The following is a 27,081-nucleotide window of genomic DNA, read 5'->3' as shown; positions in this document are numbered from 1 at the left end:
GTCCTGTTTTGCGTGGGGAAATGAAGACTGTCTCTGCTAATGAGACACTATTTTGGACTCGTAAACACAGGGACGAGATTCGATTCAGCTATGTGAATTTATTCCGAGCAGATGAAAAGACAAATATTTCTGCCCTCGTTTTTCAATCAGATACGCCTTGCATGTGTTTGTGTGTATGTATGTGTGTGTGTGGGGGGGGGGGATTGGGGGGGGTGGTTCGGGAGGGTAGACGGATCATAGCACCAACTTCCTAGACGGAAATAGGACAGTGTACTGAAATTTTCACTTTACACTTTAATTCAATATTAAAGATGTATTAAGTCTATTTAAAGGAACAGGAATAACATTCCACGTTTTCTTTTTTGTTACTTAACATTGAACCCGGGTCAGCTTCAGCTTCAGTTGCATGGCTGCTGCTGCTCTCGGAACCATTTCGAATTGTATTTAACGAATTCAGAAGAGAACGCTCTCGTTAAGTATCTGTGTGTTTCTGACCTCAACACTGTATTCATGTTTCACACACACCGGTTCTGGCCTGGTTTTCAAAACCTGGACTATTTTTGATCGCAAAAGCACAAACTAAGGACGCCTTTCTGAGCGTGCGATCTGTCTGTCGGGTTTCTGTTGAGGTGTAAAGCAAGTGGCGTTGTGGTATTTTTATAAAACCGTTCAGCTACGCTCTGTAGTCAGCAGGTTAAAAGATGAAAAAATATTTTTCAGCAGCAATGCAGATCTACAGGAATATCAATTTCCTGTGTGTGTGGAGAATAATGGTTCTTCATTTATCACATATACATTACAGCACAGTGAAATTCTTTTCTTCACATACCCCAGCATGTCAGGAAGTTGCGTTCAGAGTGCAGGGGCAGCCATGATACAGCGCCCCCTGGAGCAGAGAGGGTTAAGGGCCTTGCTCAAGGGCCCAACAGTGGCAGTTTGGCAGCACTGGGGCTCGAACCCCCGACCTTCTGATCAGTAACCCAGAGCCGTGACCACCAAGCCACCACTGCCCCTCAAAAATAGGAGTAAATGTTTAGGTCATACCTCTATCTATCTGTCTGTCTGTCTGTCTGTCTATATGTCTGTCTTGTATTTATATTATACTTTATATGATTATATTATTGACTGTTTGGTTGATTGATTTCTATTTGGAATGTTCTGTCTATACAGTGTTATGCATTATGAGATGAAGTACATGTGACCAATCAGAATCAAGCAGTATGTGTAGCCCCTCCCATTAGTACCAGTGGGTATGTGATGAAATGTTCTGAAAAGAAAAAGAAAAGAAAAAAAAAGACAGTCAAAAACAGAACAAAGAGGAAGGGATAAACAAACAAACAAACAAACAAAAAAATCCCCAAAACAATAAAAAGAAAGAAAGAAAAAGAATCCTAGCATATGGCATTCTGGTAAAAGAGCAGAATAACGTGTAGGGCTGGTTTTGTTGTGCTGATATTTAACCAGCATAAATGCTTCAAATTCATTTCAGAGTTTTAGCACAAATGATTTTTAGCAACTCTGAGAGAAATATTTTTTTCTGATTACACTGGTGTGATTTTAACGATCTTTAGTAAATTTTTATTCGTTCCACTTTCATCAGCAATCAGTTATTTGGTGGCAGTCGATACGATCTGTTTAACCAACCAGCTGTTCATCTAAACTTTTCTTCCATGTTGGACTTAATAAAGGCATCACCACGTGACGTAACGGTGGTGCGATCATTTTTCCTGTCATCGTGGTGACGAAATGCGTGTACGCATTTGATACGCTGACGTTTTCTCAAAGTTCATTAGATGTTTATGCAACGTTTGTGGAAGGAGTCTCCAGTGTCGGCGCTTTGCGGTTTCTCGGTAAATCAGTGTTGCTGTTTTTTGTCTTATCATCTTGAAGAGAGAGAAGAAAGAGAGGCTTCTGAGGGAACATCTGTTTGCAGCTGCTATAACGGAAGTGAGAACGTTCTCTCCGAGTGTATTGTTTTATTTTACTGCAGCGTGTAAGATGACGTGGACGGTGTGTGTAGCGGGTAAACACACAGCTCAGTGTATATTATACTTGTTAATCCAGTATAACTTTATTTATATATTCAGTGTGTTGCTCTGTGTGTGTGTGTGTGTGTGTGTGTGTGTGTGTGTGTGTGTGTGTGTGTGTGTGTGCGTGGGTGTTTTTTTTTTCTTCCTGCATTGTATTCGTTACACCTGTAGATCTGCACAAGTCTGTATATTTTCTGGGGTTTTTGGTGAATATGTTAAAATGCGCAGTTCTGGCTTCTCCACCCACGTTCTATACCCATACTTATTTCCATATTTCCATTTCACTCTTCCCTTCCTCGGGAATCCAAGCCGCTGGAACTCATCGGTTTCCTGTTAGGAATCGATAAAGCTCTATGTAATAACGACAAAGTGAAATACGACTTGTGCGTCGGTGCTAAAATATGTACACGCCTAATTTTCTAGCCAAGAAGACAAAAACGGGGATTTATTCATGACTTCAACAGATGTATACGATAAATTATTGTAGAAATCCATAAATTATTATTGCACTGCAAACAGCCGGCAGTAACAGCAAATGTTCTCACAACAGTCAGAAGCTCAATGATTCATTCTAATTAAGCGTATCGTGTTTACCATGAAACAACATATTCAAGATGGCTGAATATAAAAGAATTATCACTCATCTCCCCCTGCTAATTATCTCATTACACTCTTCTTCTCCTCCTCTTCTCTTTCCATCAGTGTCTTCTTTTAAATCTCTTTAAAACCAATCACTGTTATCACACACACACACACACACACACACACACACACACACGCACACACACACGCAGAAAAAAAGCGTTACAGGCAGGAAATGTGAAGCAGCGGCACACTGAGCACCAAAATTCACAAAGAAACAAGATTTAATTCATTTCTCTGATGACCTTTTAATTTAAGAAAACAAACAAATAAATAATTGTTTTATATTATTTCGGATATTACTTATTAGATTGTTTATAATTATTTCTATAAGTTAGTATAACATATTATTTGGGGGCATTTAACAAGCTTCAGATCTAACTACCTAATAAACAGCTAAACAACTGAGTAAACAAATAAACAAACAAATAAATGAATGAATGTATAAATGAACAAACAAACAAATAAATATGGCCTCACTCTAAGAAATGACTTATTATTTATTAAATAATTTACAAAATTTTATAACGGTGTTAAAACAAACTAACTAACTAACTTCAATATTAATAAATAAACAAATAAAAACAAACAAATATATAAACAAACAAACAAATAAATAACTATTGTCATAATCTGAGATTGTATTGAAATTTTTATTATTAAGACTTTTAGGATTGTTTATAATCAGAGCGGTAAATTTCTGATGTATTGTTTTTTGTTTTTTTTATTTTTTTAGACTTTTTATGTTGAATAACATCAGAAAGTCATACATTTATTTTTTTGTAATTTATTAAGATTAATATATTTGTGAAATAAAATCTTGGGGGAAACGTAGTTTCTGGTCCTTCTCCAATATTACATGACAATGACTAGATTTTAAAATTAATTCATGTTGTTGTTGTTGTTGTTGTTGTTGTTGTTGTTGTTTTCTCCTTAGTAAACGTTAATGTAAGTGTTAATAATGAATCTGGAAAAAAACACACAAGACAACACAGTGCCTTCTGTCCCGCAGCAAACGTTAAACCCACTCAGTTAAGGAGAATTTCTACCCACTTCATGTTGTTGTTGACTTCCGCGTGAACCGTTCAAATAAATAAACAGGTGAAGGACACACACTCCATCACACACTCCATCACACACTCCATCACACGTTCCATCAGCGCAGTATAAAGCGTTTAAGACGTCACACGCCATTCACACCGATTCACGCAATTAACATCGTTCATATCGTTTACAGCGTGATGTCGGAGTAAACGCATCGAATAAACCATCACGACAAATCCAATTCGGTTTTATTTGTATGGCGCTTTTAACCGTCGACATTGTCCCACAGCAGCTTTACAGAAATTATACAATCTTCCAATAATTCCAATCTAAATTTTAAACTGACGAATTTATCCCTAATGAGCGAGTCAGAGGCGACGGCGACGGTGGTGAGGAAAAACTCCCTGAGACGATATGAGGAAGAAAGCTTGAGAGGAACCGGACTCAGAAGGAACCCGTCCTCATCTGGGTGACACCGGATAGTGTGATTGTAAATAAATACACCCCTTCTATAACTGTGTGCTACACGATACAGCAAACGTGCAGCTGCGTAATCAGGAGATTCACCACAGTCTCATCACGAAGTCTATTCATGCACTGTCCACTGATGACCCGGGTGCAAAAAGACACCGCACCAAAACTGCCCGCATCAGCTGCAGTTCACTGCCATCTCCATGGCGTCCAAGTGTCCCCAGGCTGTCCATATGGGGTCATCTTCAGCAACAGTGACTGGCCTCCAAGCAACGAGAACTTCTGAAGCAGGGCACCAGGATGGTCCAGGCCCACTGCCATCCCAGGAGCAACAAGTCCAGAGCGCTGGTATCATCCAAAGTCTTCGCAGTTGTTGCCGTCATCTGGAATCTTCGTAGAGACTGGTTCTGAGCTGGAGCTGGCACATTCACTGATTACCTCAGGGTGGGCTTCCCGAGGTAGGAACCGGAAACAAATGGAGAAGGATTAGCGTGGCTGCTGTTCAGTGCATTTCAGGCAGAGATAACCGTGTGCATTTGTTATCGTTTTATCAGAGCTGACTGCATAACAAGGTTATGAGGTGCATTACGTGAACGCTTGGTTAAAGAAATGTGTTTTTAATCTGCACTGAAACTGAGAGAGTCTGAGTGTCTGAACCTCCAACATTATCAGGAAGGCTATTCCAGAGTTTAGGAAAAGCTCTACCTCCTTTAGTAGACTTTGATATGCTCGGAATGATCAAAAGTCCAGAGTTTTGCGAGCTTAAAGAGCGTGAAGGATTGTAATGTGATAGAAGATCGGTTAAATATAAAGGAGCTTGGGCGTTTAGGGCTTTATAGGCGAGTAGGAGTGTTTTATAATCGATACGGAAAGTAACAGGTAAGCAGTGTAGAGATGATGAAATCGGGGTAATGTGTTCATATTAAGAACTCTAGCAGCTGCATTTTGGACTAACTGTAGCTTATTTATCGAGGACGCAGGACAATCACCTAGCGGGGCATTACAATAATCCAGCCTTGAGGTCATGAACTAGTTATTTCTGCATCAGAAACAGATAAGATGTTGCGTAGCTTGGCAATATTTGTAAGGTGGAAGAAGGCGGTTGTCGTTAGCTGGGAAATATGATTTTCATATGACGGGCTACTGTCTAATATAACACCCAGGTCTTTAACTGTAGAGGATGAAGTAAGTGTACATCCTTCTAAATGCAGAGTGTATTCTAAGAGCTTTTGTGGACAGGTTTTTGGTCCAATTAGCAATATCTCTGTTTGATCAGAATTGAGTAAAAGAAAATTACCGGTCATCCGGTCTCTAATGTCTTTAACTCATTTCTATTAACGTGTGAAATTTAGAAATTTCATCTGGTCTTGTAGAAATATGTAGCAGAGTATCATCAGCGTAACAGTGGAAATGAATCCTGTGTTTTCTGATAATATTTCCAAGGGGCAGTGTGTATAAAGTAAACAGCAGGGGGCCTAACACCGAGCCTTGCGTCACACCGTACTTTACCGCTGTTACGTTAGAAAGTTCATCATTTAAACAAATAAATTGGGAGCGGTCAGACAGGTAGGATCTAAACCATTTTAATACCTGTCCCTGTATACCAGTGTAGTTTTGTAATCTATCTAAGAGGATGTCATGATCTGTGATGTCGAACGCAGCGTGAAGATCACGTAGAACAAGCAGTGAAATGCAGCCTTGGTCAGACGCTAGAAGAAAGTCGTTTGTAATTTTGACAAGTGCAGAGTCTCTGTGCTGTGATGGAGCCTGAAACCTGATTGAAATTCTTCATAGATAGCATTATTCTGCAAAAAAAGGATCATAATCGAGCAAACACAACTTTTTCTAATACTTTAGACATAAATATAGGGTATGAGATTGGTCTGTAATTTTCTAGTTTATTAGGATCTAGTTGTGGTTTCTTAATGAGAGGCTTTAATAACCACCAGCTTGAATGTTCTGGGGACGTGACCTAGAGATAATGAGGAGTTAATAATATTGAGAAGAGGCTCTCCTACTACAGGAAGCAGCTCTTTCATTCGTTTTAAAAATCCTTTCTGTTCACCTCTTTTGCAAATAATAAAAAAAAAAGTAGCAGACAGAAAAAAAACGACAGGAAACGCAGCAAACGGGCAGGAAGAGAAATGTTTAAAGAAAATAAAAGTCAAATATTTAAGGGTTTAAATGAAGAGGTTCATGGAACTGTGAAAAGATCATCAGGGTCATACATTCTGTACCTCAAAAATCTGTCATACCCCCAATTTCTATTTCCCGAGTTAGAACTGAACATGTCCTTAAACTGCATAATGTGCATTAAAGAAAAGGTGGTAAAATATCACATTAAAGAAGATATATTCAAAAAGGCAGAGGAAGTGGATCCTGGATCCTGAATTTGTAATGCTTGGAAAAAAAAAAAAGTGTAAATGCAATATATATATATATATATATATATATATATATATATATATATATATATATATATATATATATATATATAATATATATATATTAACTTTAAAATAAAAAGATAAATAAATAAAAAATGACAAATTCAGGTGGTAGAATTTCAAGCTTTTGGAAATTCAGCTTCATGTTATAATGTGAATTTTTATTACCTGTTTTACTTTAAGTAATTAATTTATTTTTTATAATCATACATTTTTTTTTTTTTTTTTTAACACATTACAAATTCAGGTTCAAGTTCTGCTGACTGATTTTATTCCATGAAAATCTAGTAATGTATAAAAATATAACACACACACACACACACACACACACACACACACACACACACACAAAACACCACCACCACAAAATAAATTTATCTATTAAAAATTCATTACATTAAAAAAAAAATATTAAATTAAAACCAGCAATATCCAGGGAATATTTTGTTAATCTAACACTTTAGGTCAAATTAAATCTCTGCGATCTCCACAAATACTCGATTAGCCAGGATGTGTAAATTTCTTTAGAACTTTTTTCCTAAAGCATCTTTAGTTTTTCACTTGAGCTACTTCGTGCTAATGTCGCTAACAAGTCATGGATGATTATAGCCACCAATTTAGCACCATAGAAACCACAAAATATTCTCTTTCTCCCAGTAAGACCACTTACCCATCAAACAGTTACTGAATAAATAAAACCAAATAAACAAATCAAATGTAGACTGTGGTATCACCTGAATCACTTAATGTATCACTGAGTCACTTAATGAATCATTTAATCATTGAATCACTGAATCACTAATGCTGCAGGACTTCAGACTTTAAGCCACGCCTCCTGCCTGAACAGGATCACGTATATCTCCAGTTAAAACCTGAAGGAGACAAATGACAAAATGACAGTTTAGAATTTATTAGAAATTATTAAAAATTGTACTTGATTGTTTTTTTTTTTTTTTTTTTTTTTTTGGATAATTTTGAATTTTTACTGTGGAGAAAATAAAAAATCTGTGCTGTAATTGAATTTTTTTTTTTTTTTTTCAGATAGTAGTCAGGTGAAATCTATTTTTCTCTGATGAGCCGTAGATCCTCGCTGTTGTATTTAGCGAGACTGATTGATTTATTTTTAATCAGAAGGTTCCAGCGTCTGTGAGAACGTTCCAGAAAATGATCATTAACTCAGTGATTAAGCAGAAAGTTGTCAGGTGCTGAAGAAATAAACAGCGAGACTTGGTGAAGGACGACGAGACTCTCGCTCGGAGATTGATGACTGCTGTGGATTTTTACCTTCACAACTCATCTATGTCTCATCCATTCTACTGTCCATCAAACACACACACACACACACACACACACACACACACACTCCTGTCACTCTAATCAAAGGGAAAGGTGTGTTTTTATGTTTTACTTTTTGATGTTGTTCAGAAGTTCTCTTGAAGCGTGAAGTAACTGTACATGCTTAGATTTTATGATGGCTTTTTGGCTGATTTATGGCTCTGGTTTTCTACATGGGTTCCGTTTGGAACCTGAAAGAGAAACCCTTAGTTTCAGGGTTCCATGTAGAACATTTCAGAGACCCTTCAGAAAGGGTTCTGAATTTTCTAAGATCATTCACTCTTTTTTTTTTTCTTTGTGGGTTTTCTGTGTTCTGTAGGTTCTTTGGATTATTTAAGGTTCTGGCTTTCCTAAATGGTTCTGATTGGAGCCATTTTATAAAGGGGAAACCCTCCATGTAGGATTCTGCGTAGAAGCTTTTATAGTTCCCCAGAAAGTGATCTACATTTTCTAAGATAATTCACTATTAAAAAAGATGGCTTCCCATGGGTTATTTGAAGTTTTATGGTTCTGGCTTTCCAAATTGGGTCTATTTGGAAACCTTTACAAAGAAATGCTCTGTTGTAGGTTCTACATACACTTTATAAGGGTTCTGCCAGTGAGGTAACAAAGAACTCTTAAAGCTTTTAAATTTTCTAAGAATTCACACTTGGGGGAAAAAACAAACAAACAAACAAAAAACAGGTTCACAAAGTCTCTTGGAATGATGTCAAATTTAAATGTCTTTTTTTTTTTTTTTTAAGGGAAAACAATTTCTTTTAGGGTACTTTATAGAACCTTTAAATGTTCCCACAGAAAGGCAACCAAAAACCGCCTAAGTTCTCTAAATTTCCTAAGATCATTCACTATTAGTTTCTTTTTGGTGCTTTGGATGGTTTATAGTTCTGGTTTTCTAAAGTCATTCTACTTGAAACCTTTTTTTTTTTTTTTTTTTTATGAATGGAAGCCCACACTGTAGGTTTTCACACAACATTAAAACCTCTAAAAGTTCCCCCAGAGGGCCAAACAAGAACCCTTAAGGGTTCTTTATTTTATAAAAGTATTCACTTTTAGACAATATGATTTCCTACTGGTTCTTTTGATGGTTTGTAGTTCGGGCTTTCTAAAGCCGTTGTATGGGGAACATTTTTAATGGGAAATCTCTATTGTACCGTTTAACAAATAATCATTAAGGGTTCCCCAAGAGGGACAACCAATGACTATTTACTATTAGAAAAAAAAAAAAAAAGTTCCCTGGGTATTCATTAAATGATTTATGGTTCTGGGTTTCCAAAGGGAACTTTTTTTTTTTTAATGGACACCTGATTTTAAAGAATGTTTCTGTTCTCTAGTCTACAACATTGTCTAAGAATCTTGACTCTACAAGAAGAATAAGGTTCTCCAAAAAGCTAGAACCCTAGCCAGTCAGCTAGAACCCTAGCCAGTCATTGATTATTCCTCTGGAACAGTGGTGGAACATTAGGACATTTTTGAAGAGAATTTATGAATTTGAGTCGTGTTCACTTCTTTCTCTTCATTTGGCTCCTGCACCATCATCATCCTCAGCTTCATCAAAATCACCATCATCATCATGACTGATTTTTTTTTGTATTCATTGTCGTGTTTAACCTTGCACGGGTTCTCATCAACCTTCCTCAGTTTTGGACAGTTTTTTAGAATAGAAACTCCTAATTCATTTCACATTGTTCTCATTGACTCTTCAAAGTCCTGAAGTAACCCCTATTTTTAAATCTCATGTTTCATTTAAATCTCATATTGTTCAGAAGACAGGAAATCAGGGGATGAAGAAGAAATCAATTTGAGCATTGTTTTGTCTAAGAGTGAGTTCTCTATGGCTTAACCATTAATGGTTCCATATATGTAGATCCCTACAACATAGTTCTCCTATTAGAAAGAGTTCCCAGTAGAACCCTTCTTTTGAAGCTGAGAGCCTTGTAAATGTCAAGATACCTTCATAACTTCATAACACATTTATGGAGCAGTGCATTTGTTCTTCTTCGGTTCTTTACGGCTTTATTGGATAATTAAGAGTTCTTAGCTTTTGAAACATTTGTTCTAACTGGAAGCCTTTATACAGTAGGAGTATTCACAGCAAAAATGGTTCCTCAAGGGTTCTTTGGATGGTTTATGTTTCTGGTTTTCTAAAGAGCTTATATCTGGAACCTTATATTTTCAAAAGAAATTCTCTATTGCAGAATTCTTCCAAGAACTTTTAAGGGTTCCTACAGAGAGACAACCATAGAACCAGTAAAGGTTCTAAACTCTCTGAGAATATCCACACCTGAGGGGTCCACAGTTTTTCATCTTCATACATGACTCATTGCTCATAAGAGTGTTATGAAGCTTGACTAAAGGGCAGTTCATTTATAAAAACCTGCTATTTTCAGCTGTTCATTGATGGCCATTCATCACAGAATGTCTTATTGGATAAACACTACTGTAGTATGCTATTCGATGCTTATGCATGTTATGTTATGAAGTCCTCATGAAGGCAGCTGAGGCTAGTGCTTCGTTCTGCAATGTTTATTAATTGTTTCCTCCTTCATGCTTTATGGGCTGTACAATAAGCTTCCACTAGTACAAAATGTCACGTGCAAGGCTGAGAACATTGCACCCCCCCCCCCATACACACACACAGTCTTGTCTTGAGCGGCTCACAGAGACAAAAGATCCTCTTGTTGCCAGAATGTGTCTGCTCTCAACGTGACATGTTAAAACACAGCTCTCGGTAATTCCACATTGTAGGAGACAGCGGAAACGCTTCCGCTGTCCGTGGAACCTCCAGGAGGGATGGACGAGTGACACGTCAGGGAACAGCGCATAATTATTTCAGCTACACCAGAACACCAGGCAGGGCGCATCTGCCAAATAGAGATAGAGAGGCTATTTGCATAGCTAATGACCGAGCCGAACTGCAGATATAGACCGAAAAAAAAAAAAAAAAACAAACACGGACACTGACAGGCCATCTTTAAACCCTGTGGGCAGCCATGCGGAGAGTTCCGTCTATCTGCTTTAAATAGGGTTCTCAGTTTGAGAATTAAAGAACCTACATGAGGAAACATGGAGATATGTAATCTTTTTGTGTCACTTGAGGTACAAAAGTTGAAGCTGATTTGTACGGTCCACAAAGAAAAAGGACGAAGGTTCTGTGCAGAATCCTACATTAGAGACTCTTTATTAAACTATTAGCATTAACAGTACGGTCCACACTGCTTCTCAAAACAAACCTCTCAATCGTGGAAGCACGGATTACACCACCGCGCTGTAAAATTCTGGATTCCGATTGGTCAGAAGGTGTAGAGGAAGTTTCTATAACACATCATTGCTCTAAGATGTTATCGTTTCTATAGTAACAGCTATTCCACAGGGACGTTCTGTAATTTATTTAACATCTATGGAAGGAGTCTCCAGTGTCAGTGCTTTGTAACAGTAAGAGGTAAAGCTGTAACTGTAAGTTTTCAAAAAAGAGAGGCTGTTTATAGCTGCTATAATGTAAGTGAGAACTTTAATGTTTCACTAAACATTAAATGTAGCTATATATTGATTTAAAAAAATAAATAAATAAAAAGTATGATGTCATTTTTCAGTAAATAAAAATTTTAATTGTTGTCAAATTGCTGTTGTATAAGGAAAATAAAACACTCAGGGATGTTCTGTTTTAGGAAAATAAACAACTTTTGTGTGGTAAGACCCTGTGATTGATAATTTTCCAATAACAGCATGCCCCCAAAGTGTTTTATTCCTTGTTATCAACCTGTCAACAATTACACACGTTTGTAATCCATCTACCGTATAAGTCCCCGTGAATGAGCTGGTACTATGGAAACAATAATAGACAGGGACTGCTCTTATAGAAAATTCATCAACACCTTCTGACCAATCAGCATGGAGAATTCAGCAGCACTGTGGGTAACCGGTGGTGAAAAATGACCTCTACGTGGCAGAAACCCAAAGTTGTGTTAGCTATCGAGAGGATTTGGAAATCTGTAACAATTCACACGATGCAAGTTCCAAACAAAGTATGAGAAGCTTCAGGCTAGAGGCGTGGTTAACGTTTATAACTTATCTCATGGACACCTCTCAGGCTTGACTGAAGTTTTCATATAAATAAATGGATAAATAAATAAATAAATGAAGATGTAATTAAAGTCATAAGTAGTGACCAATAGATTCTGGGCGAGACAGGCCAAATCCTGGACTGTGGTTTAAGCGTTATCGTCCCATAAGCCGATCGTCACAGCCGGTGACGTGTTGCTCACGCTGCTGTCACTCGTGTGTGTGAAAGCACAGCGTGTTATAACGGAGGAAGTGGCTCGAATCTTGCAGCATGACACACTTCATTCACTTCTTCAGTATTCAGCTCGGGGGGCGATGAAACATGAATCAGGAGGCCAAGCTGTGCCATCTGCGCTAAGCTAACGCTACATCGTAACCAAGTCCTGTATCAAATTAGACGTGCTACTGCTTCCATCTGGACCTGATGAAAGTCAATCCAACACACACAGGTAGGCTAATCAGGACACTAAGCACTGAGACGAGACGCTACGTTTGATCGTTCAACGTTTTTTTTTTTTTTTTATCGTCTTGATTTCTGGCTGAGATCTCTCAGTGGAAGATTCACACAACAGATCTCACAGAGAGAGAGAGAGAGAGAGAGAGAGAGAGAGAGAGAGAGTATAAGAAGCAATTAAAAAAAAAAAAGTGCCTTCAGAGAAGTTACATTTCTAAAATACTCACATTTGAAAGCAGTAAAATTCCATTATATGATTATTCACAGGTCTCGGCAAAATTAGAATAAGATTATGTATAAAATATCATTCTTAAAAGCAGCTTGACAATGCATAGAAGTACTCATTTTAAATTTGGATATCTGTTCGTATTTTATGTAAGAATATTTCAGACTATCTTAAATTAATCAATAAATTAATCAATAAATTAATTAAATGTAAATTCATAATAATACATTGAAATGCAAGCATAACTAATTAATGGTACGCAAACAACATCTTAAAAGATTATCCTAACTAACTAAATAACTAACTAACCAAATAAAAATAAATAAATAAATAAATAAATAAATAAATAAATAAATAGTGCAGAAATAATAATAAGAAGAAGCAGAAGGAGAAGAAAAAGAAATGTCCTTGAGCTGTGGAAAGGCGTTATATAAAAAATTACATTTTTATAAGGTATTATTATTATTTGTCACGAAGTGGCAAAGTGGTTCCTCTTGCTCACCACCAGAGGACACCATCACCTGAGTATTGAGTTTTCCTACGGACTCCATTTCCCATAACCACACACCCAGAACTGATTACCACTGTTTGACCTGTTTCTCATTGGACTCTCTATTTAAGACATACTCTCATATGTGCTCACTGTCTTGCTTTGTCCTTGTTTTGCCCTTGCTAACATTACTGAGTATTTACTCTTTGTTTTCTCTGCCTGTATTTGAACCTGGACTGTTTATTCTGTTTGTTGATCCTTCGCTGCCTACCCTGACCTTTTGCCTGTTTAATGACTATGACTTTGGAATGACCTTTGATGCTCTATTTGCTGGTGATTGACCTCAGCCTGTTTGGATACATTTGTTACGTTGTTTAGTAAAGCCTCGTATGGATCCTCAATCCATGGACGCTTCGTTACAGAATACTTCACCAGACTCCTATCCAGCGGCCATCATGCAGTTAACCACGGAGGTTTCGCCGCAAGCTAAAATGCTAATGGTACATCAGCAGCAACTCTAACAGCGAACGTCACTATCCAACGAATCAGTGAAGGCGCTACAATGCCTCCAGTTACCGACACCTAGCCCTCCAGCTCCACTGTCTCCTCAAGCAGGAATCCCGACCTCTGCCAGCACAATCACTGCCAATCCATGTCTCTCCTTTCTGGAGAAATTAAACATATCCCCCGGCAACTGTAAGGGCTTTTTCTCCAATGCTCACTGTTTGTGAATCAACAACCCATGCTCTACCCCGTGTTTGAAAGCCCTATAGCCTTTGTGTGCTTTCTGCTAACCGGGAAAGCCCTGGACTGGGTGACGGCAGAATGGACCAATGATCGCTCAACCCTTCTTTCATTCAGTGACTTTTTGAGCACCCGGTGTTGGGCAAAGTTGTTGGTGACCAACTGCTTTCCCTCCGCCAAGAGAGAGAAACTGCCCTGGAGTATGTTCTGACTTTTTGCACACTTGCAGCTAAGAAAGGATGGATTGAGGATACCTTCAAGCTACTATTCCACAAGGGATTACATCTGGAGCTTAAGGCAGAGCTGGCGTGCCGTGATGAAGGTAAAACTTTGGATCAGTTTATCAAACTAGCCATCCGCATTGATAACCTAATCAGAGTGTGAAGACCCACCAGCATGGAAATTCCTAGCCCGACTGCTGCTTTCAACGTGAATGACCCTGAGCCCATGTAGATTGGACATGCTCACTTTACCCCAGAAGAGAGAGACTGCTGCCTAAGACAGCATCTGTGTCTGTACTTTGGTCAAGCTGGATATGAGAGGATCTCCTGCCTGGCTCGACTCCGGCGATGCTCCAATACGGTGAGTGCATATAGTTCCCTCATGCGCTCTACCTCATGTCTTGAACTGCCAGCAATTCTAGAGTTCTCTGGGAGATATGTGATAACTACCGCATGCTTGATTCAGGGGCAGTGGGTAATTTCATTGATGAAGATTTTGCCAATGCTCAGTCCATACCACTAAAACCGTGACTCGTCTTGACCGAGTCTTGGTAGTGTCAGCACTAATCAACCTGTATGTAATCCAATCACCTAACCACCCACACATCCTAGTACTGCCCTGGTTACAGAAACATGACCCCCAGGTCTCTTGGAGATCACCCAATGGAACAAGGCCTGCATCACCTCCTGCTTAAGGCCTATAGCCCCAATGACCATCAGAGCCTCCACTATCGGACTAGAGCCACCTTGCACTCCCCAATCTGCCTCCTGAGTACTCTGAGCTAGCTGATGTCTTCAGCAAGACCAAAGCTGCACAACTTCCTCCTCATCGCCCAAGTGACTGTGCCATAGAGCTCCTACCTAATACCACACCATCACGAGGCAGAATTTTCCCACTATCTCAGCCTGAGTCTGAAGCTATGAAATCTTGTATCAAGGAGGAACTCTCTAAGGGCTTTATCAGACCTTCAACCTCACCAGCATCAGCCGCGTTCTTCTTTGTGCACAAGAAAGACGGAGGGCTCTGCCCATGCATTGATTACCACGGTGTAAATGAAATCACAGTCAAATTCTGGTACCCTCTGCCTCTGTTTCCATCAGACCACAAACAACTGTGAAGGGGCAGGTATTACACAAAACTTGACCTGTGCAGTGTGTACAACCTAATATGTCTTTGTGAGGGCGATGAGTATAAGACGGTGTTCTCTATCAGCACAGGGCACAACAAATACCTCATCATGCCTTTTGGGCTGGTCTATAGTCCATCAGATGTCTTCCGAGACATGCTTAATCGCTGGGTCATCATATACATCAACAATATCCTCATCTACTCAGACACCTGTGAGGAACATGTGAAGCACGTTTGAGCCATCCTACAATGCCTCATTACTCATTCCCCTAAGCTCTTCCCATGTGTGTATGACTCCCGCCAGCTTAGTGCTGCTGAACAGAACTATTATGTCGGGGACTGGGAACTCTTGCCCGTCAAGACAGCATTTGAAGTGTGGTGTCATTGGCTGGAGTCAAACACCCCTTTCTTGTGCTAACAGTTCACCACACCTAGAGTATCTGTGCACTACCACGAGACTCAACCCCAGTCTAGATGAGAGCTCTTCTTCACGCACTTCGATTTCAGTCACCTACTGCCCTGGGTCAAAGAACGCCAAGGCCAATGCTCTGTCCCACCAATATGAATTTCCACAACAACGTCAGACCGAAGAGCCCATTGTACCACCCATTATGATCATCGCCCCAGTACAATGGGATATAATTACTGAAATAGCTAACACTCAGACTTACGACCCAGCACCCACTGACTGCCCCTCTGACAAGACCTACATTCCCCCTGCGTGCCGCAAGAAGGTCATCCACTGGATCTACTCTTCCCTTAGCTCTGGTCATCCTGGAATCACCGCCAGCCACCAGTTAATACGCAACCAGTTTTTGTGGCCCACCATACAGGCTGATACCATTGACTACATTCGGAACTGTTCCACTTGCAACTTCAGTAAGTCAACCAGACAACCCCCCTGCCAGACTACTTCAACCACTACCCACACCTCAATGCCCATGGTCCCACATCGACATAGATATCGTGACAGATCTTCCAGTTTCTCAGGGTCACACTGCCAAACTCACTATTATTGACCACTTTTCCATAGCCTGCTGGCTAATTCCACTGCCAAAACTACCTACTGCTTTTGAAACTGCAGAGCACCTATGTCACTACGTATTCAAACTCTACGGCCTACCAGAAGATTCTCCTCTCATGTTTGGCCAGCGTTCTTCAAGCAACTCAACATAAATGTCAGCCTAACCTAAGGACATTACCCACAAGCCAATGGTCAAACGGAATGCCTCAATCAACAAGCTTTCTCACGGCCTACTGTAACCAGAACCAGTCAGACTGGAGCCACTACCTTTTCTGGGCCCAGAATTCCCTCCACAAACCCTCAACAAGCATCACTCCTTTCCAGTGTGTGCTTGGCTTCCAACCTCCCATATTATCCAGGTCAGGGGAGCCCACAGAACTCCCGGCCGTCAACGACTGGCTCCAGAGAAGTGAGGCCACCTGGACCCAGGCCCACACCTCCAACTAGCTGTCAGGAGACAAAAAGAACAAGCGGATTGTCATAGTCATCCCAACCCGGAATACAACACCGGTCAATGTGTTTGGCTCTCCACCACCGATCTGTGACTCCACCTACCATGCAGGAAACTCAGTGCCAGGTACGTGGGTCCATTCAAAATACTTAGACAGATCATACCATCTTGCCCTGCCTCCCACTTATCGCATTTCACCCACTTTCCATGTGTCTTTGCTCTAGCCCACTGGTGGTCTGAGAGGGGAGGCAGAGACCAGTGACCAGGGTCCCCACCCATCATGGCGGACAGTGAGGAGGCCTATCAGGTGCGATATCATCTGGACTCCAGATGCTAGGGGAGGTCAATACAGTATCTCGTGGACTGGGAGGGGTATGGGCTGGATGAACGATCTTGGGTTAATGCCGATGACATCCTTGACCCCACACTCATTGAAGTGTTTCACAGGACCCATCTACATAGACCGGCCCCTTGGCCTCCTGGACCCTGGCGTTGGGCGCCACTTCGCGTCAGGAGCCGGTCGTAGGGGTTAGGGGGGCTCTTTCATGAATCAGGCCTCAGTGGTTCCTCCCGCTCACCACCAGAGGTCACCATCACCCTAGTATTGACTTTTCCTACGGATGCCGTTTCCCATAACCACGCACCCAGAACTAATTACCACCACACCTGTTTCTCATCAGATTCTCTATTTAAGACACACTCTCATACACACTCACTGTGAAGTCTTGTTTTGCCCTTGATAACATTACTGAGCATTTACTGTTTGTTTTCGCTGCCTGTGTTTGAACCCGGACTGTTTATCCTGTTCGTTGAGCCTTCGTTGCCTGCCCTGACCTTTTGCCTGTTTGTTGACTATGATATTGGCATTACCATTGATCTGCTGTTGCCAGCAATTGACCTCAGTCTGTTTGGATACATTTGATACGTTGTTTAATAAAGCCCCATATGGATCCTCACTCCATAGACTCTTTGCTACATCATTATTATTATTATTATTATTATTATTATTATTATTATTAGAAAGATTAAATAATTGAACATTGGGCAAATTATTTATTCAATAATTTGTGTTTGTTTGTTTATATAATAAAAAATATTTAATCCACACTACATCTGACCTGATACACCCCTTCAGATGTAAACAAACAAATAAACGAACAAATAAACAAAACTGCATAATGTAACAGTAAAGCTGCAGATCTCTGATTATATTTAAAGGTCGATGTCAGAAAGCCATCATAACACATCAGAGCCCATTATTCTACGAGGATTTTTTCAGGAATAAAGACGACGTCTCGGGTGATTTAATTGTTTTCCTACTGGACAAACGCGAAGAGGAAACTGATTCCAAAAATAGACGAGCATCTCATGTACTGGCGATGACTCATCCGTTTCTTTTATTCACAATATTTTGCTGATAACTGGAACTCAAGCATCACTCTCTCTCTCCCTCCGGGTTGGTACAGGTGCAGCAGGACGCTGCCGTAGCTTCTCTCAGACTAGAGATTAGGTCTGAAGATGTGGAATGACATGATGACTCAGTCTCATGCTGAGGCTTTATTGATTCCTGCACCATGTCATGTTCGCCTAGCTGGACATGAAATACAAACGATAGTCCAGATGAGTGCTGGTTCTTGCACAGTGTGATGTTTAGATGGCATGTTCTCATGTATAATCCTGACCGGTTCTTCAGTGTGTTCCTCTGGAGAAACCTCACAATTTAAACAGATTCCTACAACAAAAAGCTCCAGAAAGAACCCTTTTAGAAAACAGTCTCCTGAGAACCTTACAAATCCAAAAAAGGTTCTACAAAGAACCTTACCTTGAATGATAGAGGCCTAAATGCTGTTCACTGGTTGCACTCCTAGTTTCTTGAGGCTTCTTTGGATAGTAATGGGTTCTCGGCTTCCTAGAACCTCACACAACTGTGTCTCAGAAGAATCATTTCCGAAAAGATTCTAGTCTTTCCATTCCTGTTAGAAAACATTTCACTTAGAACCGTCTTCATGCAACTAGTGTTCTACAAGGAACCATCATCAGATTCAAATATTCCAAAGTGCGGAGGTATAAATCGTCATATCACACACCCCCCAGGTGAAGCTAGCACGCATAGCTTTAATAAAAATTCACCGTCTCTGCATGAGATGTTTTCATCTTTCACCCAGCTAGTCTTTGGAGCTCGTCAGATTTCCTCCTGCATTAGTGGGAATGTGACTGAGTGCAGTTAAGAAAAGGCCAAAGACAGAGACACACACACACACACACACACACACACACACACACATGGATCATATGGTACTTAGCAGGCGGCTAGCTTTAATCCGAGTCTAATGGAGCCTCAGGTGGAGCGCCAGTGTCCCGTATGAGGCAGGGTGGTGCGTGTGATGATTTTACATCGTGGTGGATGAGGACCTTCTCTCAACACCCCCCCACAACCAGTGAGGAACCCTGAACACTCGTTCTGCCCCTGACAAGATACGAAGTCGTTAATTCGGCGTGCAGGGTTTAACACAACATGTTAGACTGGAGAGTCGCTCGTTAAGGGCCGGCTGATTGCTTCTCGTGCCGTCGTAAAGCCGTTCCGATGGCGTTCCTTGTCATATTTCCTCCTGAGCTGACAATAAAATCTCCTGGAGAGCTCTACGGCAGGAAGGACGGTAAAAACCCAGCGCCGTTCTCACACAACCAACACAATGACACACACTCGCTAAACTGCTACTGCTTCCATCTGGACCTTATGAAAGTCAGTCCAACACACACAGGTAGGCTAATCAGGATGCTAAGCACTGAGACAAGACGCTACGTTTGATCATTCTGCACTTTTTCTATCACCTGGATTTCTGGCTGAGATCTCTCGATGGAAGATTCACACACCAGATCTCAGAGAGAAAGAGAGAGAGAGAGAGAGAGAGAGAGAGAGTATAAGGAACATTTTTTTTTTTTTTTTTTTTTAAATAAAAGTGCCCTCAGAGAAGTTAAATTTCTAAAGTTCTCACATTTGAAAATTACCAACATTAGATCATTATTCACAGCTCTCGGCAAAATTAGATTGAGATTATATATACAATATTATTTTTAAAAGCAGCTTGTCAGGGCATTAAAGTACTAATTTTAAACTTGGATTGTCTGTTTGTATTTTATGTAAGAATATTTCAGACTATCTTAAATATATCAATAAATAAATTAATTAATGTAAATGCATAATAATACAATGAAATTTAAGCATAAATAATTAATGGTAAGCAAAAAAATCATAAAAGATTATCCTAACTAATGTAATAACTAACTAACCAAATAAATAAATGAATCAATAAATAAATAAATAGTGCAGCAATAATAATAATAATAATAATAATAATTATAATAATAATAATAATAATAATAATAAGGGGAAGAAGAAAAAGAAGGGTCCTTGAGCTGTGGAAAGGTTCTATATAAATAAACTTATATTTATTATTATTATTATTATTATTATTATTATTATTATTGGAAGAAGAAGCATAAATAATTAAACATTGGACAAAACATTTATTTATTAATTTGTGTCAGTTTGTTTATATAATAAAGTCTATTTAATCCACACTACATCTGACCTGATACACCCCTTCAGGTGTAAACAAACAAATAAACAAACAAAACTGCATAATGTAACAGTAAAGCTGCAGATCTCTGATTATATTTAAAGGTCGATGTCAGAAAGCCATCATAACACATCAGAGCCCATTATTCTACGAGGATTTTTTCAGGAATAAAGACGACGTGTCGGGTGATTTAATTGTTTTCCTACTGGACAAACGCGAAGAGGAAACTGATTCCAAAAATAGACGAGCATCTCATGTACTGGTGATGACTCATCCGTTTCTTTTATTCACAATATTTTGGCGATATCTGGAACCCGAGCATCACGCCGTCTCTCCACGTTGGTACAGGTGCAGCAGGACGCTGCCGTAGCTTCTCTCAGACTGGAGATTAGGTCTGAAGGTGTGGAATGACACAATGTCTTGTTCGCCTAGCTGGACATGAAATACAAACGATAGTCCAGATGAGTGCTGGTTCTTTCACAGTGTGATGTTTAGATGGCATGTTCTCATGTATAATCCTGACCGGTTCTTCAGTGTGTTCCTCTGGAGAAAACTCACGATTGAAATAGATACCTACAACAAAAAGCTCCAGAAAGAACCCTTTTAGAAAACAGTCTCCTGAGAACCTTACAAATTCAAAAAAGGTTCTACAAAGAACCTTACCTTGAACTTCTAGTTCCTTAAAACTTCTTTGGATAGTAATGGGTTCTCAGCTTCCTAGAACCTCACACAACTGTGTCTCAGAAGAATCATTTCCGAAAAGATTCTAGTCGTTCCATTCCTGTTAGAAAACATTTCACTTAGAACCGTCTTCATGCAACTAGTGTTCTACAAGGAACCATCATCAGATTCAAATATTCCAAAGTGCGGCGGTACAGTGCATCCGGAAAGTATTCACAGCGCTTCACTTTTTCCACATTTTGTTATGTTACAGCCTTATTCCAAAATGGATTAAATTCATTATTTTCCTCAAAATTCTACAAACAATACCCCATAATAACAATGTGAAAGAAATTTGTTTGAAATCTTTACAAATTTATTAAAAATAAAAAAACAAACAAAAAAGCACATGTACATGAGTATTCACAGCCTTTGCCATGACACTCAAAATTGAGCTCAGGTGCATCCTGTTTCCACTGATCATCCTTGAGATGTTTCTACAACTTGATTGGAGTCCACCTGTGGAAAATCCAGTTGATTGGACATGATTTGGAAAGGCACACACCTGTCTATATAAGGTCCCACAGTTAACAATGCATGTCAGAGCACAAACCAGCCATGAAGTCCAAGGAACTGTCTGTAGACCTTCGAGACAGGATTGTATCGAGGCACAGATCTGGGGAAGGGTACAGAAACATTTCTGCAGCGTTGAAGGTCCCAGTGAGCACAGTGGTCTCCCTCATCTGTAAATGGAAGAAGTTTGGAACCACCTGTACTCTTCCTAGAGCTGGCTGCCCGGCCAAACTGAGCGATCGGGGGAGAAGGACCTTAGTCGGGGAGGTGATCAAAAACCCAATGGTCACTCTGACAGAGCTCCAGCGTGTCTCTGTGGTGAGATGAGAACCTTCCAGAAGAACAACCATCTCTGCAGCACTCCACCAATCAGGCCTGAATGGTAGAGTGGCCAGACGGAAGCCACTCCTCAGTAAAAGGCACGTGACAGCCCTCCTGGAGTTTGCCGAAAGGCACCTGAAGGACTCGCAGACCAAAGATTGAACAAGGATTGAACTCTTTGGCCTGAATGGCAAGCGTCATGTCTGGAGGAAACCAGGCACCACTCATCATCTGGCCAATACCATCCCTACAATGAAGCATGGTGGTGGCAGCATCATGCTGTGGGGATGTTCTTCAGTGGCAGGAACTGGGAGACTAGTCAGGATTGAGGGGAAAGATGAATGCAGCAATGTACAGAGACATCCTTGATGAAAACCTGCTCCAGAGCGCTCTGGACCTCGGACTGGGGTGAAGGTTTATCTTCCAACAGGACAACGACCCTAAGCACACAGCCAAGATAACAAAGGAGTGTCTACAGGACAACTCTGTGAATGTCCTTGAGTGTCCCAGCCAGAGCCCAGACTTGAACCTGACTGAACATCTCTGGAGAGATCTGAAAATAGCTGTGCACCGACGCTCTCCATCCGACCTGATGGAGCTTGAGAGGTCCTGCAAAGAAGAATGGGAGAAACTGCCCAAAAATCGGTGTGCCAAGCTTGTAGCATCATTCTCAAAAAGACTCGAGGCTGTAATTGGTGCCAAAGGTGCTTCAACAAAGTATTGAGCAAAGGCTGTGAATACTTATGTACATATGCTTTTTTGTTTTTTATTTTTAATAAACTTCTTTCACATTGTCATTATGGGGTATTGTTTGTAGAATGTTGAGGAAAATAATGAATTTAATCCATTTTGGAATACGGCTGTAACATAACAAAATGAGGAAAAAGTGAAGTGCTGTGAATACTTTGCAGATGCACTGTATAAATCGTTATATCACACACCCCCCAGGTGAAGCTAGGATGCGTAGCTTTAATAAAAATTTACCGTCTCTGCATGAGATGTTTTCATCTTTCATCCAGCTGGTCTTTGGAGCTCGTCAGATTTCCTCCTGCATTAGTGGGAATGAGACTGAGTGCAGTTAAGAAAAGGCCAAACACAGAGACACACACACACACACACACACACACACACACACACACGGATCATACGGTACTTAGCAGGCGGCGAGCTTTAATCCGAGCCTAATGGAGCCTCAGGTGGAGCGCCAGTGTCCCGTATGAGGCAGGGTGGTGCGTGTGATGATTTTACATCGTGGTGGATGAGGACCTTCTCTCAACACCCCCCCACAACCAGTGAGGAACCCTGAACACTCGTTCTGCCCCTGACAAGATACGAAGTCGTTAATTCGGCGTGCAGGGTTTAACACAATGCGTTAGACTGGAGAGTCGCTCGTTAAGGGCCGGCTGATTGCTTCTCGTGCCGTCGTAAAGCCGTTCCGATGGCGTTCCTTGTCATATTTCCTCCTGAGCTGACAGTAAAATCTCCTGGAGAGCTCTACGGCAGGAAGGACGGTAAAAACCCAGCGCCGTTCTCACACAACCAACACAATGACACACACTCGCTAAACTGCTTTGCACCGGCGCGTAGGCAGATTTAGGTCTTCTTGGCTTTGCAACGGCGCTAATGAACAGACGTGAGCTGCTTAAATGCTGCTTCTTATGGACAGACACGCTCCCCGGTGGCAAATAAAGCATTTTCACTACTGGCTTGATTTATGTGGAACTGTTCTCCTTCTTCACTTTCAGTGTTCTTAATTCCTTGCAGTGACAAAAGTAAAGTTTTTGTAACCTTGTGATCAAGGTTAAGAAGAGAAGCCTGTGTTCTTTCTCTTCTTCTCATGTTCCTTTGAATCATTTCGACATACAAGTGTTAGCGTGCGATGTTGCCATGGCAACCTGGATAATGACACACCGGAGAAGCTCTTCCCCTTGAGAGCTGCGATTTAACCTGAATGTTTGTTCATTGAGATTGAAAGATTGGAGTGTGTGGTGTGAGTGCAGGCTCGAGGCCACCGGTAATAAGGCGGTGAAAAAGGACCTGTGAGATATTACCTATTGATGCTTTATTATTTCCTTTCTGATTAATAATCAGTGCCTGAGCAGGCTTATCTTGCAAATTAAAGTCTTCTTTTTTTTTTTTTTTAAAGAAAAGCTATATATTTGGGAGAAGAATATGTCTTTGTGAGAAGAAGAAGAAGAAGAAGAAGAAGAAGAAAATGCACAGCGAGGAAAACGTGCACCATTAATTTGGGCTCATTTAAAGGGTTTTCATAGAGCCGAGATTGTTGTGAAGTTGCCGTGTTAATGAGATAGATCTTTCATGTGGAATGATGGCACAATTAGGAGAACAAAAGTGCAAGGTGTGACAATTTAAGCGAATGTGCTTTGTCAGTGTCTGAGAACAGCACCTCCGAGACAACATATGCATGAAAATGCGCTTATGAAACGACCGCGCCGGGTTCTTGATGTCTAGATTTCGGCGCTCGCACACATTTGCCTTGTTACCGTGTTCCCCAGTGCCCCGAAATCCCAACAGGAATGCGAGTTTCTAGGCCAGGAAATGGAATTGAAGTTGGCTGAACAAGTTGCCCTTAAAAAAATAAAATTACACACCTTCGCTAATATGTTAATGACTGTTGTCTTGGGTCACGTTTTGAACAAGTGCTGAGCGTCGTCAAATTTGAAAATGTCCCCCACACCAACCCCCTGCTTTCTCTGGGACCTCACATCTAATTTAGGAAGGATATGAAAAAATATACATAAATATATACACAGCTTCCTTTGCTCAATTGCTGTAAAGTCCCTGAAGACGCCTCATGATTATGTTTCTGTGTTCAGTTAATACCACGGTTAAAATGGTAAAATTGCTGTTAATTGATAGAAATCCATGTGTGCTATTGTTTCACTTCCTGTTCCACTTCCAGTTCCCATCCACATCATGTCACTGGTGTCATTCCTCACATTTAGGGGCATATTGAGACCAACTTAAGTTTTAAAACTACATAAATATGTACATGGGGGACGTTCCTGGTATTCGGAGTCGGGTTACGCAGGTGTTTAAGTGGATTTTCTGAGCTCCACATTCAGATTATTAGAATCACCTGCGTGTAGTTCACACCTCTGAGGTTGCCAGATATTTCTTGCATAGATGCGTCTGAGACAGTGTTTTTCACTGGCGTCTAGACCACTGCCTTTAAACACAAACACTCACCTTTAAACCTGAAAAAAAAAGGGATAGAAAAGACAGACTGAAGAAGGAAATAGTGTTATTTTTGCTGTCAAAGGTGATATGATGTAACATAAAAGCGAGAATGAAGATAAAAAGACTAATCCAATGATGAGCATTGAATAAATTGAAAACAATGCCTCAAAAAAAGAAATAAATCTAATAGGAGTCTCGAATATCGCCAATATATTCCTGCATGAATAGTCCTAGTTGGAATTCTTTCATTGATCACTGGTTTAATTGAACAAAATGGCTTTCACACTCATTATTCAGCAGAATAGAATAGAATTGAGAATAGAATAGCACTTGATCCAGCACTTGATCATCTGCTATGCTTACAGAGAAACTTTAACTTCCTTGATCTTTCTGTCCATTAATAATGAACTTATCAGACAACCCAGTGTCTCTGATTAAGATACTGTCTTTTCATGGACTTTAAAATGAGAATATTATTAATTAATGAATTATGTTGTATTTATGTATTGAATTTTGTCCTTGTGTGTGTGTGTGTGTGTGTGTGTGTGTTTGTGTGTGCGTGTATTTACAATCAAAACTTAAATTGTGAAATACAGTGTTATAATTTCATCAAACAGTCAGACGGTGGCGCTGGACTTAACTCCGCTCCTCACTTGAGCTGATATCACGCAAGAAACACGTGTTAGTGTAGTCTGTTTTTTTTTTTTTTTTTTACTTCATGTTTCCGGAATTTGCTCTTCCTGACCTTTGACCTCAATTATTGGAAAATTGGTAACTCCAACATAAACACACTGACCTGCAACTAAATGTTAGATACTGAAAATACTAATGGCGGTACTGAAATACTCCGAATAAAGAACAAACTGGAATGCCACGATGACTGATTGCTGATTAGACTTATGAAACTCGGCTGGCTTTATATAACAACTTTATTATTTCCCTCTAATTATTTTATTTTCGTCTCCTTATGAGCGCCCCACTTTTTCCCTCAAATCACCTCCTGTTTAAAGATGCTGATTAAAATTAAAATGCATGTGATACCTTACTGCAGGTTTATAAGGATAATTATTACACACACACACACACACACACACACACACACACACACACACACACACACACACACACTTCAGTCAAACACCATGTCTAAATCTGACTGGAGGAGAAAATGCTTCAGAAATAACCTTCATGAGCAATCTACATAAAAACTGAAGAAACTTTCCAGTCTGAACCTCAGTGCTACTGCACAGCCATGTTGTATTTCTTCTCTGTCTCTTTAGATTTTAAAGCTATAATGCTGTACTTAGAGGATACTGTTGACATTTTCATTAAAATTATTTCACTGAGCCACAGTAAACCAGGACGTCTACTCAACTCGAATCCATTTATTCATTTCCTACTAGGTTATCATTTATTAATTACCATGACAAGTGATTATCTAGCTGTCTAGCTAAACTAGTTAGCAATCATTAGCCGAGTTATATGGCTACATTTCAAGACTGATGTGGTAATACACTATATTACAGTGCAATAATACATTCAAAACATCCTTTTTTTGGTCATCCAAGAACTGGTGAAAAATATCGAATTAATTCGGTCATTACTTGTGCTTCCACTCGCTGTCTATCTGATCCATTGTCCTTGTGGTCTCGGTTATGTTTTGAAACATCACGCCAACTAAAACAATCAATTAGTGAACATAAGAGTTCTATTAGAAGAAAGGATGTTGATTATTCTTTTTTATGTGCCACCAACAGGGGGCGATATAGAAATGCTGTTCCAGAGACATATTGTTACTCTTCAGCCTTTATCACCTATGGGCATGAACAATGAAGCATTGTTTACTGTGATGCTATAGAGTTATGTTTATAGGTTTATGTCCATTTGTCTATGTAATCTGTAAATTTGTGATGATGTGGTTAAGGTCAGTGTGCTCAATATTGTATCCTGGAGATCGTGTCCTAGTGTGAAACTTAAC

At 40.0% G+C, this 27,081-nt stretch overlaps 1 protein-coding gene and 2 long non-coding RNA genes across 3 annotated transcripts in view; 2 read left to right on the top strand and 1 right to left on the bottom strand.

The window, feature by feature from the left end:
* The window catches only part of cdh8 (cadherin 8), a 136,234-nt gene that overhangs the window by 37,119 nt on the left and 72,034 nt on the right, over positions 1–27,081 (top strand). The window lies entirely within an intron of this gene.
* Positions 20,292–23,899, bottom strand: LOC128603165 (uncharacterized). Its single transcript, XR_008384989.1, has 3 exons — positions 22,887–23,899; positions 21,012–21,129; positions 20,292–20,921 (listed from the first exon to the last, which is right to left on the bottom strand). It is a non-coding gene; the product is annotated as an uncharacterized LOC128603165 (long non-coding RNA).
* LOC128603164 (uncharacterized) lies at positions 23,803–26,148 on the top strand. Its single transcript, XR_008384988.1, has 2 exons — positions 23,803–23,941; positions 24,049–26,148. It is a non-coding gene; the product is annotated as an uncharacterized LOC128603164 (long non-coding RNA).

This window comes from Ictalurus furcatus, chromosome 27, assembly GCF_023375685.1.
Source record: "Ictalurus furcatus strain D&B chromosome 27, Billie_1.0, whole genome shotgun sequence".
Classification (NCBI taxonomy): domain Eukaryota; kingdom Metazoa; phylum Chordata; class Actinopteri; order Siluriformes; family Ictaluridae; genus Ictalurus; species Ictalurus furcatus.
This window is presented reverse-complemented; position numbering and strand designations above follow the sequence as displayed.